This window comes from Oncorhynchus clarkii, chromosome 2 (genome assembly GCF_045791955.1).
Source record: "Oncorhynchus clarkii lewisi isolate Uvic-CL-2024 chromosome 2, UVic_Ocla_1.0, whole genome shotgun sequence".
NCBI classification, from domain to species: Eukaryota; Metazoa; Chordata; class Actinopteri; order Salmoniformes; family Salmonidae; genus Oncorhynchus; species Oncorhynchus clarkii.
This window is the reverse complement of record NC_092148.1, coordinates 55413634-55426077: the sequence shown is the minus strand read 5'-3', so window position 1 is coordinate 55426077 and position 12444 is coordinate 55413634. Positions and strand designations below refer to the sequence as shown.

General features: G+C 42.0%; 1 long non-coding RNA gene across 1 annotated transcript; it reads right to left on the bottom strand.

Moving 5' to 3' along the window:
* Window positions 1-1855: 1855 nt before the first annotated feature.
* LOC139381612 (uncharacterized) lies at window positions 1856-11732 on the bottom strand. Its single transcript, XR_011628567.1, has 2 exons — window positions 11679-11732; window positions 1856-3294 (listed from the first exon to the last, which is right to left on the bottom strand). It is a non-coding gene; the product is annotated as an uncharacterized lncRNA (long non-coding RNA).
* Between the last annotated feature and the right edge of the window lie 712 nt (window positions 11733-12444).

The window sequence follows — 12444 nt, the reverse complement described above, 5'->3', positions numbered from 1 at the left end:
TGTAAGTAGCTAGTTAGGAACTGCCCCTGTTGACGGTTCCTAACTAGCCCCAGAGATCTATCCAAAGTCAGCTCCAACTCTGCCACGGTTGCACACCGGCCCGGCTGAAGGTAATTGGCGAAAGAAGTTGGCTACTTCCAGACACAAACTGTAGTTAGGCTGTTTCAGGTTATCTAGAAGGGTGAATGACTGTAACTGTATACTGTTTTGGCAGAGTGAATGTACAAACACTTCCCACATGCAAGCACACACACACATAGGAGACACCCACATCAAAACACGCCTTCGCGACCCAAATCTCGTTCTCAGTTGCATTTCATAGTGAGGAACGACTGAAACCGAGGCTAAATCTGTAAGTTTATACCCACTTTAACAGTGAGACAGAAAGAGATGGAAGGGGGAATCAAAGTACCCAGTCAGGGGGAGAGAGGAGTTGAGGGTGGGGGGAGATGAGGCTTTCACCAGACTTTGTGTTATGCAACACCAGGTCTGCATCCCAAATGGCACCCATTCTCTTAATAGTGAACTACTTTTGTCCAGGGCCCATAACACTATAGGGAATAGTCTGCCATTTGGCGCACACAACAGCAGTCTCAGAGAAATGTCTCAACGACCAACTGAGAAAATACTGGGGTTGATATACAGTTTTAAATAGTAAAAAAAAACAAATCCAGATACTCTGTGAGCCTGAGGACAAGGGAAGGTAGTGCTTACTATAAATTAGTGATAAATGATCACATGCAGACAGTGAGTTCAACCCAGCCTCCACATGTTGCCTGACTGTAGCAAATAAGAATAAGAATATGGAACATATGTGCTCTTAACCAGAGTGTCTTTAGTGTACAGTAAGCATATGCTATGATAATAATTGACACAGACGATGTCAAAAGTCAACAGAACCACCACCCACCCCACCCACCTATTCACACTTCATAGAAATTAAGCCCAGTTATTAAGGCGAGTTAGCCGTCGATGTGGCGTGAAAACGCCTCGATAATGGCGCGAGGCGTTCCTACTAAGACCGCTGCAATTAAGATGGCGGAGTGACTGGAGGACGGTTGTACCTCCAGCTCAGATCCACTCCACTGTTGGGGGCGTTTGAATCAGGACCTCCTGCTCAACTTACTGTGAATACTTAGGGTATAGCACCCTCAGGTGGGCATTGTTAATAAAACTTCATATGAATTCAAGGCGTTAAATCAAATCTTGTGCTGAAAATAAGTTGCATTGTAAAATCTAATGGATCTTGTCTTCCATTGTGGTGTGTGTGTGTGTGTGTGTGTGTGTGTGTGTGTGTGTGTGTGTGTGTGTGTGTGTGTGTGTGTGTGTGTGTGTGAATCCTGTATGATCTGCCGTTTGAATTTCCTGCAAAGGTTTATCCACTTGGCTTCTCAAAATAGAACACATGCAAAATCATCCCACCTATAGCACATAATACACATCGCCTTTCTTCATCTGTGGTGATATTACTGGCTAGGCATACAGCGTTCTCCCTGAATAAATGTTGGACCATTTTAGTCCATTTGAGATCTTTTCGCCCTACTCTGTCTTCATCTACGGGGAGGCTTCTTCTTTACTTCCGTTTCTCTCTGACGACCTGGTTTTCTCTTTCGAGCCATTACTCAACAAGCAGACTGACTGATCTCTCAATGCAATGGTGAAGGACATTCCATGGGTGATGAAGACAGCTCGAATGGAAAATATTTGACTATGGCAGTGGGCGTGTGTGTTACTATGGCGTTACAGAAGCGCGCATTCACCAACATACAGTAATGGCCAGCTACTCAAACATTCAAACAGAAAAATGGCAACAAAATACAGAGGTTAAATATCGAAACATATAGTGTACAACATATTGCTTTAAGACTTTGCTGTATTGAACCACACAGACATGATGAGATATATATTATTTTAACATGCATAGAATGACAATGTGCATGAAAGGCAGGTCTGAATATCATGTAAGACTGCCAGGGTTAGACCCACCACCCGCTAGCTTCAATATATCCCTCAAATGATTAAATCACTTGGTTAAGAAATTATTCATCTGTCCAACAACACTCGGCGCCAGATCTGTGTACGTTTGGGAGCCATTACAGCCATGTTTTCAGTAAAACATTATGATAAAATAAATACTAGTTTATTGCCCTGTTCTGTTCTGTTCTGTTCAATACTATATAAAAGATAACCTCATTGTCCACAGACAGTCCTATTTGCAACTTCCTGTGAGCTTTGTGTCCATGTACATCACTGCCAACGACTCAGCGCTAGCTACAAATTCCATTGGATTCCAGTAAGTAACATTTGACAGCTTTCCTGGGCTTAACGGGAAATCACTCAATGGGACCCAAGATTATAACCTCTGTAAACCGCTGGTCAATGGAAAAGTCTTAATCCACTCATAGCCAACCACTCCCTGGTGTAACATTGACTTCGCCAGATACGGAGGTGGCCGATTTGACCATAAAGCAAATAAATTCAGTGAAGAAGAAATAAATTCCCAGGGACACAGTGTTTGGAGCCACTGCATGCTATTTCTAGCCTCTCTTCACAACAGTCACTTCAGCATTTATATGTGCATGTGTATTTATTTATTCACAGCAACAGAGGCTAAATTAGGTATTATCTAAACTAACCGTTTCTTAGACAGTGTGTCACAAGGTAAGCTGTGTTTTGTATATCGCCGTCTGGTTTTAATAGGTTACTGAGGGCCTCAGTATACGAACTATACTAACTATCGGGCTATAGGGCTTATAAGTAAGCATTTCACTGTAACCTGTTGTATTCGGCGTGTGTGACAAATCAAATTTGATTTGATTTGTTGCCGAGTTATGCTTGCTATACTAATTATTGATCCCAGCTTGTTTTACAGTGTAAAAAGAAGGCCTCAAGAGGGCCTCTGGAATAAAGTCATTGTAACTTATTCCACATAAACATATCACACTGTATAATCACTGGCTCCCCAGTGAGTCTCTCTAGACGGGCCTCATGCATGCAGGACCTGACGGTGGTCTGTTTTACACTTGAGTGTGGCCTCTGAGTAATTGTTTAACTACAGACCAAACTGTCTTCTTAATTGTCAAAGAAAACACATGTATTGAACTCATGCACCACAGCAACATAAAACGAAATAGATGCCTTTCATGTCAAACAGCTCCAGTTTATAGCTGAGTTGCGCGGTGACTGAAAATGTCATTGTCATCTCTGTGGCAGCTGAGGTAATGGCTTCAGTGTAGACTTGAAAATGGCTCCCTCTCCGAGTCCGTCTCCATCTGTTGTCACCTCGGCCACACACTGGAGAGAAACAAGATGGAGACAGCAGACTGAGCGACACAGATGAAAATAAGAAACAAAATAGCCAAGGAGGAGGGGAGAGGAGAAAATAATCGTCACCGCAACCACAGACAAACTCCAACAACAGAACCCAAATGTGTCCTTTGACCTCCAGTCACCAAAACCCCCAGCAGGCTTTCTGCTTGCAGTTCCACTAGACTTCAGCCTCTCGGTGGGGAATCTGGGTCGCCCATAGTGACTGTCACTCTTCTGTCACTGCGGAAACTGAGGATGGAAAATCCTCAGTCTCACATGGCTGAGGAAAAGCCAGGGGGCAAATATACAGACAGACAGGAGGACAGACAGACAAACCACAAGCACTAAACTGTCTTGAGTTGAAATAACAGTCATTTCTGTGAGGAAAGCTCAATGTGACGCTCCATTACTGAAACACAACAAAGCAGCCTTTTCATCAACTCGCAAACACTGGGAGAGGAACTTGGGGTTCACCACGGGCCATCTACAAGACACGGGTTGAAATAGGGTGTGTGTTGAGTACAAATGGTAGCTAGAAGACATTGAGAACTTTTTGTGTATTTTTTAAAGTCATGTCCTCACATTTAACATCAAATCCCGTGAAAAAGGTTCAACATTCATTCTACTGTAGAGGTTGAAATCCTTCCCTGACTTGACTGGGATATTGTCAGGTTGCTATTGCGAGGTCCCAGACAAACAAGCAGTCAGTGTGTAATATATCCCTCTAAACATTCCTTTGTGTGTGAAGCCCTGTGGAGGCAGAAGCACTCTCCTGGACTGCAGACAGACACAACAAAGGCACCTGTGTTTGACATACAGCACCATACCAAACCTGAGGCCAGAGAGAACACACACACTAGGTCACACTAGAACTAAAGAAGGCTAGGACATCCACCTCACGTATAATACTGTAGGTCAGAAGCACAATAGCACAACTCAGATACTGCAGTGTAAAATATTTTATATCAATATTTTTACAGTCAATTACTGGCAGCACAGAAGGCTTTATTGAAACACAAATTTACAGTCATAGCAAGTAAAACGTTCCTGTAACCGTTCTTCAAGGTGTTTTGTATTTGAGTCAGAGTCTTTACCCGACAAGGTCATGTTAGTTATCCTGTTTGTGGCGTTTGTGGCGAATCAGATGCAACGTTTATGGTCGTAGAAGTGTGTAGGAGGGAGATTTCAAGATGTGGGAACTGCGCAGGAGGGCATGGGATAGAGGATTTTGTCGTTTCGGTGAATAAAGTTGTGTGTCAACTGTAGGGGGTGCACATTTTGCTGGGGATGGGAAGTGTCCGGTGCGAGAGAGGCAGGTTCAGGTGGCCAGAGTCAGAGTAGTGTAGAAGGTGTCGTATACTGAGGCAGTGAAGAAAGTAGAGGACGATTCTGTAGTAGAGGATTCTGAATAGTAGATATGTACCAGCACAGAGGGATAGGCCAATGTGTGGTATATGCTTCAGTAAGATTGGCTTCTTAGCGTTCATAGGAATGGCTATCAACAGTACCGCAGAAATGGAATGTAAATAACAGAAAATAGATGTTGTGGTGGCAGCTGCAGAGAAGTATTTGGGGGTACGAGATTTGACATCAGAAGAGTTACAGAGTGTGTTGAGTGGTAGTGTCCTTCCTGTCCTCTCAGGCCATTGTCGATGGGTTTTAATGAGTATTGGTAGGGAACTTAAAATCTATGTATATTTGAACTTAATTATATTTTTGCATCCCAAAGTGTACTAGATCTATACTATAGTTCAGTTGGGGTCGATAATGCAACATATTGGAGGCCAAACGCAGTTAAAACTCACGGAAGAAGATGCCCATCCCTGGCAAGTGCCAAGTAAATTACTGTAATATTCACAGTAACTTGTCACCATCTTCCTGTAATTTACTGTAATATCAGAACAACGATACAGTACAATACTGTAAAATTATCCAACTATACTCTTAGAAAGTAAATGTTCTTGATGTTACGTTTGATGCCTGTATCACTTTATCAGAAGCACATGCTGAATGACGTCTGAAGGTTACGCTGCGCACGTGCTAGGGAGTGTTGGATGTCATCTATAATAAATGGCTGCTCTAAATTCTTTTGACCAGCAGGTGCCACTAGTGTACACAGTGTTGATCAAAGCCTTGCGTAATTAACCTATTTTCGAAACAATTGGCTGTAAAGCGTCAATGCTTCAGGACGCTTCGTTTCCCACTAGGAAATGCTACTGTAATCATATTTTTATTTTACTGTAATTACATGGGATTGGTGCATGCAGGTTGGCTGTTGGTTATCTGTATTTTAGAGCATATGTATGATTACTTTTGTTTTAACCACTTGCACTTCTAGAGGCCTGAACAAAGGCTTTCAAACTGGCTCTAATTACAGGGTAAAACACTCAACCAGTAACAGCTTAAGACTTGCTGCCACTAATCTGATCCCTATACACATTGAATTGTTAGGGCACGACTGCCACATACAGTTTAAGTTGGAAGGTTACATACACCTTAGCCAAATACATTTAAACTCAGTTTCTCACAATTCCCTGTCTTAGGTGAGTTAGGATCACCACTTTATTTTAAGAATGTGAAATGTCAGAATAATAGTAGAGAGAATGATTTATTTCAGCTTGTATTTCCTTCATCACATTCCCAGTGGGTCAGAAGTTTACATATACTCAATTAGAATGTGGTAGCAGTGCCTTTAAATTGTTTAACTTGGATCAAATGTTTTTGATTGCCTTCCACAAGCTTCCCACATTTAGTTGGGTGAATTTTGGTCCATTCCTCCTGACAGAGCTCGTGTAACTGAGTCAGGTTTGTGGGCCTCCTTGCTCACACACGCTTTTTCAGTTCTGCCCACAAATTTTCTACAGGATTGAGGTCAGGGCTTTGTGATGGCAACTACAATAGCTTGACTTTGTTGTCCTTAAGCCATTTTGCCACAACTTGGGGTCATTGTTCATTTGGATGACCCATTGTGACCAGGCTTTAACATCCTGACTCATGTCTTGAGATGTTGCTTCAATATATCCACATAAGTTTCCATCCTCATGATGCCATCCATTTTGTGAAGAGCACCAGTCCCTCCGACAGCAACGCACCCCCACTACATGATGCTGCCACCCCCATGCTTCACGGTTGGGATGGTGTTCTTCGGCTTGCAAGCTTCCCGCTTTTCCTCCAAACGTAACGATGGTCATTATGGCCAAACAGTTATATTTCTGTTTTATCAAACCAGAGGACATTTCTCCAAAAAGTAGAGTATTTGTCCCCGTGTGCAATTGCAAACTGTAGTCTGGCTTTTTTTATGGCGGTTTTGGAGCAGTGGCTTCTTCCTTGCTGAGCGGCCCTTCGGGTTATGTCGATATTTTACTGTGGACATAGATACTTTTGTACCTGTTTCTTCCAGCATCTTCACAAGGTCCTTTGCTGTTCTGGCATTGCTTTGCACTTTTCGCACCAAAGTATGTTCATCTCTAGGAGACAGAACACGTATCCTTCCCTGAGCGGTATGACGGCTACATGGTCACATGTTGTGTATACTTGCATACTATTGTTTGTACAGATGAACGTGGTACTTTCAGGCGTTTGGAAATCTCTCCCAAGGATGAATCAGACTTGTGGAGGTCTACAATATATTTTTCTCAATTCTTGGTTGATTTCTTTTGAGTTTCCCATGATGTCAAGCAAAGAGGCACTGAGTTTGAAGGTAGGCCTTGAAATACATCCACAGGTACACCTCCAATTGACTCAAATTATGTCAATTAGCCTATCAGAAGCTTCTAAAGCCATGACATAATTTTCTGGAATTTTCCAAGCTGTTTGAAGGCACAGTCAACTTAGTGTATGTACATTTCTGACCCACTGGAATTGTGATACAGTGAAATAATCTGTCTGTAAACAAATGTTGGAAAAATTACTTGTGTCATGCATAAAGTAGATGTCCTAAACGACTTGCCAAAACTATAGTTTGTTAACAAGAAATTGGTAAAGTGTTTGAAAAATGAGTTTTAATGACTCCAACCTAAGTGTATGTAAACTCCCGACTTCAACTATTTCTGTTCAATTGGTACAGCATTCCCACTAACGGGTGCAACAAAAATATAGCTACTTAAAAGGCGAAACACACCAAAAGTATGTGGACACCTGCTCGTTGAACATCTCATTCCAAAATCATGGGCATTAATATGGAGTTTTTCTCCCCTATGCTGCTATAACAGCCTACACTCTTCTGGGAAGGCTTTCCACTAGATGTTGGAACATCGCTGTGGGGACTTGCTTCCATTCAGCCACAAGAGCATTAGTGAGGTCGGGCATTGATGTTGGGCGATTAGGCCTGGCTCACAGTCGGCGTTCCAATTCATCTCAAAGGTGTTCAATGGGGTTGAAGTCTGGGCTCTGTGCAGGCCAGTCAAGTTCTTCCACACTGATCTCAACAAACTATTTCTGTATGGGCCTCGCTTTGTGCACCGGGGAATGCTGAAAGAGTCAAGGGCCTTCCCCAAACTGTTGCCACAAAGTTGGAAGCACAGAATCGTCTGGAATGTAATTGTATGCTGTAGCATTAAGATTTCCCTTCACTGGATCTAAGGGACCTCGCCGAAACATGAAAAACAACCCCAGACCATTATTCCTCCTCCAAACTTTACAGTTGGCACAATGCATTCGGGCAGGTTAGCGTTGTCCTGGCATGCACCAAATCCAGATTAATCTATCGGACTGCCAGATGGTGAAGTGTGATTCATCACTCCAGAGAACGTGTTTCCACTGCTCCAGAGTCCAATGGTGGTGAGCTTAACACCACTCCAGCTGACACTTGGCATTGCGCATGGTGTTCTCAGGCTTGTGTGCGGCTGCTCGGCCATGAAAACCCATTTCATGAAGCTCCCGATGAACAGTCCTTGTGCTTCCAGAGGCAGTTTGGAACTCAGTAGTGAGTGTTACAACCGAGGACAGACCATTTTTACGCTGTTCTGTGAGCTTGTGTGGCCTACCACTTTGTGGCTGAGCCTTTGTTACTCCTAAACGTTTCCACTTCCCAATATCAGCACTTACAGTAGACCGGAGCCGCTCTAGCAGGGCAGACATTTCATGAACTGACTTGTTGGAAAGGTGTCATCCTATGACGGTGCCACCTTGAAAGTAACTGAGCTTTCAGTAGTAAGCCTTCAGTAGGCCATTCTACTGCCAATTTTTGTCTATGGAGATTGCATGGCTGTGTGCTCGATTTTATACACCTGTCAGCAACAGGTGTGGCTGAAATAGCCAAATCCACTAATTTGAAGGGGTGTCCACATAGTTTTGTATATATAGTGTATGTTAATGAGCCAGTGAATCCTCCCACAATTGTTTTCCACATTGCACCATCATTTACAGAATGGTGCAGTACATATACAGCAAAACAGCAATACAGTACTGTATTGTAATACAATTACAGTATTTACTAGAAGTGAATTTGTAATTATATATTACAGCATACGAATGAATATTTTGTATTTTATATCACTTGTACTTGTAGAGGCCTAAACAAAGGCTTCCAAACTGGCAGTGACTAAAGGGCAAAACAGAACAGAACGACAAGGCTAAACACTCAACCATCAAAGTTTAAGACTTGCTACCACTCTGATCAGTCCACAATAAATTGCTAGGAAATTACCATCACATTTCAGTTAACTTGGTACAGCGCTCTCACTAACAGGTGCAACAAATATAACCTCTTGCGAGGCACGCCTCAAAATATGTTCCTGAGATGGAAATAACAAAACCATGCACCCACTAGCGTTCCAAAATGTTTTTGGCGCTGCCAAAATATGGTATGGCACTGTATTCTGTGAGTGGTAGTGAATTACAGTGAATTACTGGCAAGACAGTAGCCAGTAAATTATTGTATAGTTACAAGAAAATATAAAAAAAATAAAAAAAATACAGTACTGTGTTTTGTGGGGTACAGCATTCTCACTAACAGCCTCTTACGGGGCACTTCTCCAAATATTTTAATGAGCTAGAGTTTCCCCCCCGCCCACAGCAGTGTAGTGGAATGCCATTGAGCCCCCATAATGCATTGCTCTTTACAGTACTGTACTGTAATATGGAATTACAGTAGATAACTGTAAATGTGTTGCTGTAAATTAACAGCAATTTGTTACAGTGTGTTGTGTAGACTGCTGTGATGTACAGCACAGTATATTCAAACTATGTGTTTAAGCATAGGAACAGCAGTTTTGTCTGCCCATGTGACCTGACCATGAAAACTTTTGTTGGCTCTGTGTTGGCTATAACCTTTGCCCTGTAGCAATAGTATACTGTAGCATAAAAGCTGGTTTTGAAGTCAACTTGTTCAACAAATTGTTGACTATGTAAGTAGTGTACTGCGCATGACCCTTGAGCTTTGAGAATGGCATGGGCTTAGAAGTCAGGAAAAACTGGCTGTACTTTCTCAATCCTGCAGTAATACGTTAGTCCAATAGAAGGCTCCCTCTCTTGCTGCGTTGCCAAGCCATCACTGGGCGTGAGGCAATAACAGAGGACCTGCCGGCCCCGATATCAATGTTATGATTATATAAATGACAGTACCTTGCCCATACCATATTGGAATAAGATCCTTAAAAACACCCAAGTACAATGTTAAAGATAAACAGTGAGAATCAATTAAGGACAGGGTAGATGTTACAGTAAGAGAGTGAGACGTAGGGGAAAGAGTTGCAAACCGTATGCTGAAACAAGCTGAAAAGTAATATAATTTATTTGACCTAGCGCTGTACATATCGCTCTTCTGCAGAGCACCCAAGACATACTCAGCATGCTCATATGGTGTGAGAAAGTGCTTGGAATACCAACACATTGTCAATAGATGACACAGAACGTTGAGAGAACATATTCGGCACATTACTAGGATTCCGATTGATTTCTCAATGAACTGAGGCTCTTGTTTTTCAAGTAACTCTGCTCTTAGGCTTTCTCTCTCTCTCGCCGCAGTGTGTGTTAGCAACAAAAGCCAGGCTTTGAGTATGGTTGAATGAGCTGGGGATGGAAACATTGTCTGTTTGAACTGGAACGCGGAGCAAACACAGACGGTACACGGGGCTATGGTGTGAGAGAGAGTGGAGAGGAGGTGACCCACTCACACAGCAAACACCCCCAGCTGTTCAGAGGGAGTGGAGCGGGGGGAGGGGGAGTGGGGGGGGGGGGGGGGGGGGGCGGGTGTGTGTGTGTGTGCGTCGAGAGGTCCATCCGTAACTGCGGCCATTTGATATATGCGTAACTATTGCCCAGGGAATGACAAAGAGTTCAAAGTTAGTACTGTGACCCACCTGGCAAAATCCGCTGAAATAAATCAATACCAACAAAGCAACACATTAATATTACTTGGATGACAGTCGGTTTGTTTCATTGACATTACTTTACTGGATAGCCTTAAGACTTGCAACGGTGACACAACTATGGAAATCAGCACAATCTATTAAATGTAGGTTATTATTGTCTATCTCTGTCATTCCTTCTACAGGTATTTGAAAATAAGACTAAAATGAATTATATAAGGCTGGGGGAGGGTAGGATTGGGGGGGGGTTTAAATGCTAATTTGTAGTGACTTTCCAGAAAAGGATAGAGACAAATTGTTAACTTACAAATGGGCAAAGGTACAAGGATAAGGGGGGCCTTGCAGAGGGGCACTTACTCTGATAGTCCATCAGTCTGAGGGCCATTCATACTGTACCGAATGCCAGTGTGACTTAATGTGGATATATTAAATGAAACAACCATTTTGAACTCTTTCTCTGCTACTGTATGATTCATTTCCTAGTATTTTTATACCGCTGCTCTATATACTTTTTGGTTTGAAACTTAACGTGATATTTTCAACTTAAAATACAGTTATTATACTGTAATAATAACCCGCAACATACACAGTTAACTTTGAAAAAAACAACATGTTAAGTAGGTATTAAAGTTCAAACTGAAAGGAATCAATCTCTGCTCTACACAATTATCAAAAATGTAACATCATCATGGCTGCCTCTCTCCTGCATGAAGTTGACACATGCATTACATACCTTCTTGACTTAAGATGCTATCATTTCATCAGAGATCATATATGATAACTCAGATGTATTCACGCTATGACAGATCATCTATCTATCTAACTCTATCAGCTTGGAGAACTGAGATGTATTCAAGCTATGCCAGAACTAGCCAGCGTTAGCTTGTTAGATATATCCTGACACAGCTAAAAATGACTCAACTGTAAATGTAAAGCTAACAAGCTACTAGCCAGGAGAAAGGGTATGGTTGCTCATGTTCGTTCTATATCAAAGTTTATTCACATCCATAAACTTTTTAACTTAAACTGACTTTGTTGTTGCAAAAACAATTACTTTACCCGGTGCGGTGAGTAATGAAGGTGGTGCTGCACAGTGCTTTTTCTCTCATTCACACACTGCCACACTGCTTGTAGAGTGAGAACAAAGCAGTCAGTGGGGACTGAGGAAGTGACACAAGTTCCAGCAACAGAGGCTTTTTCAAAATAAAAGTCCCTCGACAAATCTGGGGAATCATTTTTCTAAATTAAACTCTTGCCTATTATTATTATTATTAATTTTGGATAATTATTAATTTGACCTGCTTCTAACATTTAAGGGGGGACTTGTGTCTCCCCCCTGTCTCCCTAGGGCTCCTACGCCCTTGCCTCTGGACATAAATAAAATATGTATAATGCTCGTAAAATGTTATTACATGTCATTTTACTTCACTAAATTACATTTATTTGTCTGTTCTAAAACTTTCTCTCATATACAGTGAGTTATTAACATAGAACAGAGATGCATTGGTCGTATTTTCTCAACTGCACATAATACCCTGGCCCTTAAAGACATAAGCCACGTCTGTCAGATTTTTTTGTGAATGTAAATTCTTCAGTTCCATTTGCAGACCAGCAAATGAATGCGGTTTCAGTTTTTGGGTAAGTGCAATCATTTTTTGTTTTGTTTTTTGAATGATGAACTCACATATGACTACAGTTAGTGATTTCTGCCCGTGCCCGCTATTAGACGAACTGGACCCTGTCCATAGGCAGCATATGAAAACAAGAGTAACTAAAGCTGAATGCAGTCATTTGTCTACCGCACATCCCAAAACACAACACACAT